Source organism: Piliocolobus tephrosceles, chromosome 15 (assembly GCF_002776525.5).
Source record: "Piliocolobus tephrosceles isolate RC106 chromosome 15, ASM277652v3, whole genome shotgun sequence".
Taxonomy (NCBI): domain Eukaryota; kingdom Metazoa; phylum Chordata; class Mammalia; order Primates; family Cercopithecidae; genus Piliocolobus; species Piliocolobus tephrosceles.
The window spans coordinates 86,081,220-86,088,498 of NC_045448.1; positions in this window are offsets into that span (position 1 = coordinate 86,081,220).

Consider the following 7,279-nt stretch of genomic DNA (forward strand, 5'->3'; position numbering starts at 1 on the left):
TTTATTTTATTTTATTTTATTTTATTTTATTTTATTTTATTTTATTTATTTTTTTTTGAGACAGTCTCTCACTCTGTAGCCCAGGCTGGAGCGACATGGCTCCGGCTCACTGCAACCTCTGCCTTCCAGATTCAAGTGATTCTCCTACCTCAGCTTCCCAAGTAGCTGGGACTACAGGCCTGCGCCACCACACCCAGTAAATTTTTTACTTTTAGTAGAGACAGGTTTTCACCATGTTGGCCAGGCTTGTCTCGTACTCCTCACCTCAGGTGATCTGCCCACCTCAGCTTCCCAAAGTGCTGAGATTACAGGAGTGAGCCACCGTGCCCCGCCAAGCCAACAGCAGGTTTAAAAGCAGTTGGTGAAAATTACATTTTAGTATCTACCTGAACAAATGCCTTTCACTTCAGCCTAGGGCTCTAGGGTTGTCCCCCAAGTCACTGTGTTGAGGTGAGTCACCTCCTCTCTGAGGAGGAGGGTGGATTGTATCTTGTTTTTCTTTCTTTTTTTTTTTTTTTTTAAAGACAGGGTCTCACTCTGTCTCCCAGGCTGGAGACTGTGTCTCCCAGACTGGAGTGCAGTGGTGCAATCTCGGCTCACTACAGCCTAGACCTTCTGAACTCAAGCTACCCTCCCACCTCAGCCTCCCCAGTAGCTGGGACTACAGGCACATGCTGCCATGCCCAGCTAATTTTTGTATTTTTTGTACAGATGGGGTTTCGCCGTGTTGCCCAGCCTGGTCTCGAATTCCTGAGCTCAAGCGATTTGCCCACCTTGGCCTCCCAAAGTGCTGGGATTACAGGTGTGAGCCATGCCTGGCCGGATTGTATCTTTTTAAGAACACTATTGGCATATTTTGATAAAACTTTTAATCCTTTCATAGTGTTTTCCAAGTGTTCACCATTTTATGGTTATAGAGTCCCAAGCAAGTCCACCTAACAAAACCGAAACCCACGAAGTTCACTCGCAGGCGCTTGTCCAGTGGTCCTGGGCAACACATTCTTTTCACACAGCTGTCTTTCAAACTGCCTTCAGCTCCAGTAGAGTCTGGCCACCAAGGATTGGGGTGGGTTGGTTGACCATTAATCCGAAAATGTAAATGTTGCAACAAATAGCACTTTTCACATCTTACACTGTTGTAAGTTACACATTTTAGACGTTGTTACAAGACATTTCAAGTAGACAGCATTTGATGAAGTGTTTGTAAGATAGCTTTTAGATGCTTATAAATTCTGTAGCCAGCCATAACAGGTGTTGGTTGGGAGAAAGAATGGAATTAAGTTTGTAAAAAGAAGTGGTTGGAAAATTTACAATGAATGATGAGAATGGATGTGAATCTTCTGCATGAGAAATTAGGGTTCAACTAATCATCTTGGGTTCCCTCTCTTACCTCAAAAGTACCCAGATCATGCTTGGAACTAGGAGGAAAGTCATGGGTAATAATTGGTAGGTCAATTCTGGGGAGGTAAAATTTGCAGAACTTCCTAGATTGCTGACATTGCCTGCCCTGTGGAAGCAAAAGGGAAAATGGTGGTGGTGCTTGATCAGATGTTAGAAACTTGGAATTCGTGGTGGGAATAAGGAGATGCACGTTTACTTGTCAAGGGCAGTGGACGGGTCTCAAAATCAAGTTGGGTTGGAGGTGAAGTTAGGGAAAACCTGGAGAATGGAACTCTGGAATTAAAGCTTAGAATTGGAAAAGGCTAATTGCTCTCTGGTTGCAGAAGTTCCCTTAGAAATATTCCTGACAAGTAAATATCCACCCAGAACAGGGAGAAGATAAAATGCTGTGGTTACAAGCACAGACGTGAGTTTCAATCTTGGCCCTACCACTTACTACCTGTGTGATCTTGGCCAAGTTAATTAACTTTAATTAAACAGTGTTCCTATTGTCTCGTTGTTAAATGTAGCTAATAGTGGTATTAAATAATGTGCTAATACAGTGCCTGGTGTGAAGTAACCATAAAACAAATGGCAGGTGCCTCAGAAGGCAACCAACACAACAGGGACACAAAGGTGACCAATAGAAAGAGTGGGATTTGGGCTGGGTGCGGTGGCTCACAGCTGTAACCCCAGCACTTTGGGAGGCCAAGGCGGGCAGATCACTTGAGGACAGGAGTTCAAGACCAGCCTGGCCAACATGGTGAAACCCTGTCTCTACTAAAAGTACAAAAAATTAGCCGGGCGTATTGGCGGGCACCTGTAACCCCAGCTACTCAGGAGACTGAGGCATGACAATCGCTTGAGGAAGGCAGAGTTTGTAGTGAGTTGAGATCGCGCCATTGCACTCCAGCCTGGGCGACACAGTGAGACTCTGTCAAAAAAAAAAAAAAAAGTAAAAATAATAATAATAATAAGGAAAGAAAGAGTGGGATTTGCTTGGGAGCAAAGGGAAGACAGGGCCAGATAACGTCTACGCAAACACAGCACATTGATTTCATTAGTCCCATCCTGCTTCAATACTTCTAAGTCATTCTGGCAAAACTCCATGAGGGTCAGTGACCTGGTAAAAATCATGGAAGCTCAAGTTTCTTTATCTGGGGAGTTCAAGAGTTGGGGAAGGACGGGGTGCCCCTAGACCATAGGTATCAAAGAATAAACATCAACTGAGGCTTTACTATGGATCCTCCCACCTCTTCATTTACTCAGTTTCTTGGGCATCTACTAAGTGCCTGGCACTGTTCTAGGCACTTAGGGTTCTCCAGTGAATAAAGCAAAGAGGTCCCCAGCTCACGAAATAGCACAGCTTCCCAGTTGCTCAGTCCAAAACCTGTTGGAATCATTTTCTACTCTTTCTCACACTTCACATCCATTTCGTCAGCAGATCCCGCTGTCTCTATTTCCACACTTTTCCAGAAACTGCCCCCTCCCACCATCTCCACTGCCCACCGCCTGGCCCAGGCCTCCATCATATCCCCACAGAGTCATTGCTATAGCTTCCAAGTGGCATCACTGCCCCTGCCCTTCCATGTCCCAGCACAACAGCTGGGTGATCCTGTCAGAACCCGCACCTCCAATCCCTCCGCCGCTCCCGCCTCTCAGAGGAAAGGCAGGGTCCTCACCACGGCCCCTGGCTCCCACAGGCTGTGGCTCTTGTTCCTTTTTGGGGTTCATGCCCTACTACTCTATTCCCTCCCCCAAGCCTCGCTGACCACTTTGCTGTCCCTCGGGCATGCCACAGCTCTGGGACATTTGCCTTTGCAGTCCCCTTTTCTTGGAAGATCCTTATTTCCTCACCTCCTTCTCTGTCGGTGAGGCCTTTTCTGACTACCCAACTGAAAACAGGGATCCCAGGCCCACCCGGCACACCCATGCCCCGCCTCCAAGGTTCAAGCCATTCTCCTGCCTCAGCCTCCCAAGTAGCTGGAATTACAGGCGCCCACCACCATGCCCAGCTAATTTTTGTATTTTTAGTAGAGACAGGGTTTCACCATGTTGACCAGGCTGGTCTCGAACTCCTGACCTCAGGGGATCCACCCACCCCGGCTTCTTAAAATGCTGGTATTACAGGCATGTGACACTGCACCTGGCCTGTTTCTCTATAACTCTTATCACCATCTGACATCCTCCCTACCCCACGTACACATTATGCACACACACACACACACACACACACACACAGATGCCAGCTTCCTGAGGGCAGGGCTGTCCATTAGTCACCCTTGTATCTCCATGTCTACAAGGCATGACACACAGTAAGTGCTCCAAAATATTTATGGGATGAAAGAATGAATGGTGTGGGCCAGGCTCTGTTAAGAGTGTTTTTTATTATTTCAAAAGTGCACACCAATATAAAATACTCAGTCCCTGTGGAAAACAGTTTGGCAGTTCCTCAAAACATTAAACACAGAATTACCATGTGACCCAGCAATTCCACTCCCAGGTATATCCAAGAGAATTGAAAACATATGTTCACAAAAAACCTCCTACATCCATGCTCAGAACAGCATCATTCATAATAGCTGAAAAGTGGAAACAACCCAAATGTCCATTCACTGATGAAAGAGAAACAAAACACGATCTACACAATGGACTATTATACAGCCATAAAAAAGAATGACATACCGACACATGCTGCAACTTGGATGAACTTTGCAAACACGGTTAGTGAAAAAAGTCAGTTGCAAAATGCCACAGAGTATATGACTCCATTTACATGAAATTCCCAGAACAGGCAAATCCATGGAGACAGAAAGTGGATTAGTCGTTGCCAGGGGTTGGGCAAAGAGAGAGTGGGGAGTGGCAGCTCATGTGCACTGGGTTTCTTTCTGGAGTGTTGAAGAGGTTCTAGAATTATATAATGGTGACGGTTGCGTAACTCTGTGAATATATGAAAAGCCACTAAATTGTACACTTTGAAATGGCTAAAATGGTGAATTTTATGTAAAGTTTATGTCAAAAAAAAAAAAGTCAAACGTAGCTGTGGTAGGTATTCTTAACATCCCCATTTTACGGATGATGAAAGTGTGGGTGAGGGACCAGCTCTGCCAGGTGCCCAGCAATCCTGCACATTTCCACCGGGCTCGACGGCAACCTGACATGCGTCTTGGTGGAACACTCTGCAACTCCTGGCAGAGCAAGGGGCGGTAAGCGGCCTGTGCATCGCTGCTGTGAGGCAGTCTCACCTGCCTCCCCACCCTTTTGGAACTGCTGCAAGGCCATTTCTCATGCAGCTCCCTAGTTTCTGTCGAGCACAGCGCTTTCCTCCTCTCCCCCCGCTCCCACAAGATAGTCGGCAGGTGCCTGCTAAGTCTGTAGAGTGCTGGGTTGCAGTTGAGAGCTGGCTGCTGCACAGCAGGGCAACCCACTATCCATGCCATCTGGTGTCCCAACCCTCCAGCCTGGTGTCCTCCTGTGGGACGAGGGACACAAGGAGCTGACACGCCATGCTGATTTTGCTTTTGCTGTCTGTGTTGGTAACAACCTGTCCAAATCCATGTGGCTCGATGTCTCCCTACAGACAAATCTATGGAAGTGTGGCTGGCCAGCCCCGCAGTCGCAGGGGTAACCTCCACGGCCGGTCCTGCTAGCCCCTGCTGCTTTGGGAATGCTTGATGCTGAGATGAAATAAATGTTCCCGGGGCCCACCACTGCTGGAGGCAGGATCCCATCCCAGCTGGTCTGACTCAAGTCAGACACAGTAAACTCCATCTGGCATGTTATCTGATATGACAGTAAATTAAAATGAAGGCAGTTCTAGAAAAGACAAGATTTGTTCTAAAGTTTTTCTTTCCGATCCCTTCAAAATTTCTGCCTTATCTTTACTACAACAATTCAGAGAAGTCAAGCAACTCCAAAGCCTCTCTTGGGGACATTTAGACAGTCATCTTTGGGGCAATATGGGAGTAGGACATGTAAAGTCACTCGATGACTTTTAGAAACATTAGCCTGGGACCACATATATATTTCTTCAGGATTAGAAATTACACTGGCAGTCTTTATACTATAGTAACACTGTCTCCAAAATTGCCACTGCAGTCTCCAAAGGTTGAAAGCCCTCACCCATTAGGGACATTTGAGTCATGGCACCTCACCTAGGCCCTCTTCAACCACCACCCTGATCTTCCAGCTGCCTCTTCCGTCCTCAAGATAGAAGCTTGCCTAATTCCTTGGAACAAGACGCAGCAGATCCTGAGAAGTTTCTGCTTGTGTTTGTCTGCACGGAGATGGCTTCAGCAGCGGTGGGGGTGTGGGCAGGGCCAGGACTGCCCCCTTAGTCTGTGAGGCTGGTGATCGGCCACAGTGAATTGGCTCCACGTCCACGAAGAGGCAAGGAGGCTCTGCTCTAATGACCCAGGGCCAAGCCTGGGAAGCTCCAGATCTGGGACAAGCTCCAGATTAGGCCCAGGCTAGCCTTGTGAGGTTGCAGCAGCTGCTTAACCCTGAGCCTGCCCCTCCCGCCGCAGGAGTCCCTGCTGGCTGTGTGGATGAGCAGAAATAATGTCTGTGAAGGCATCACAAGGTCTCAAATGGAAGGCTCCAACAATGGGTTCAGCGAAAAAAGGTTTAGGGAAAATACACACTTCCATGACCGCAACTGTGGAGAAATCTTTCTGTTTCTAGCTTTAAGAGCAGCAGGGCACTGTCTGGTGAGGAACTTTTCCTCCCGAACAGTCTCAAAACCGAAGCTCTGAGCACACTTAGCCAGGCCTTCCCTCATCTCTTCTGCACATTTGCTCAACTGTGATCTGAGTCAAGCTGGCAAGAGCCAAGCTAGTCTAGCAAAGCATTTTCCAAGCAGCCTTGAAAAAGGGGTTGGCCTCGTGATGGACACCTATTCCTAATATTTGCAGTTGGCTTTGCAGTGCTCTCATTACAGCAAAGGTGTGAGGGTGTCTATTGCCACCCGCTTTTGAAAGAGAAGCACTGAGCACTACAGCAGCACAGCTAATGTTTATTGGACCCTTCGTTCGATCCAGGAATTTAGATGGATCATTTTATTTAATCATTTCCATTAACCTGCTACCATTATCCCATTTTGGAAAGAACACAACGGAGGCCCAGGAGGGGTAAGGATTCCGTCCCGCAGTCTGCGGCCAGCAGGGCTGTGTTTCCCAGCAAGGTGAGGGTCTTTACAGTTTGGGACCAAACAAGGGTGAAGTTCAGGACATGGCCACGTGAGGGCGGTGGACTAACATGAAACAGAAAAGCAACCCCTTGTCCAAACGCCGGACATCTCCCAAAGGTCCTTGTTAACATCTCTTTGATTTCTATTTATTTTCCAGGCAGTTGTGGGAATTGGGTAAAAGTGTGGTGTCTGGGGCCAGACGGCCTGGGATGGATGCTGCCTCCATCATTTACCGACTGTGTGATCTCAGGAAAATTAGTTACCCTTCCTATTTACCGCCCCCGAGCTTGCTTCCGCTTCTGTAAAGCGGCCCAGTTAGCCACCGGCAGGCCAGGACTCCAGAGCAACGGAGGCCAAGTGGCAGCGCGTAACTGCTGGCGCCAGGGGGCGCGATTATCGTAGTGAGCGGCACGGTGGGAGTGGCGCTGACGGTCAGTTCAGAAGAGACTTCTGGAGATGGTTAATAGAACTTGGTATAAACAAAAGGCGAAATAGTTGCATTAGCCAACAGAGTGCTATTCAAATTGAACCATCAAAAGAAATCAAGGATGGGTGATGATGAAGCTGAGGATAGTTGCTCCAATAAAAAAAATCACTCTCCCTTTCCCAGTTTCTACACTGAGTCATTTTTTGAACCTAGAACCCTGGAACCTAGAACCCAGCGCCTGCAACTCCAGCAGGAAGACTCCTGCAACACATGGCAATTGAACA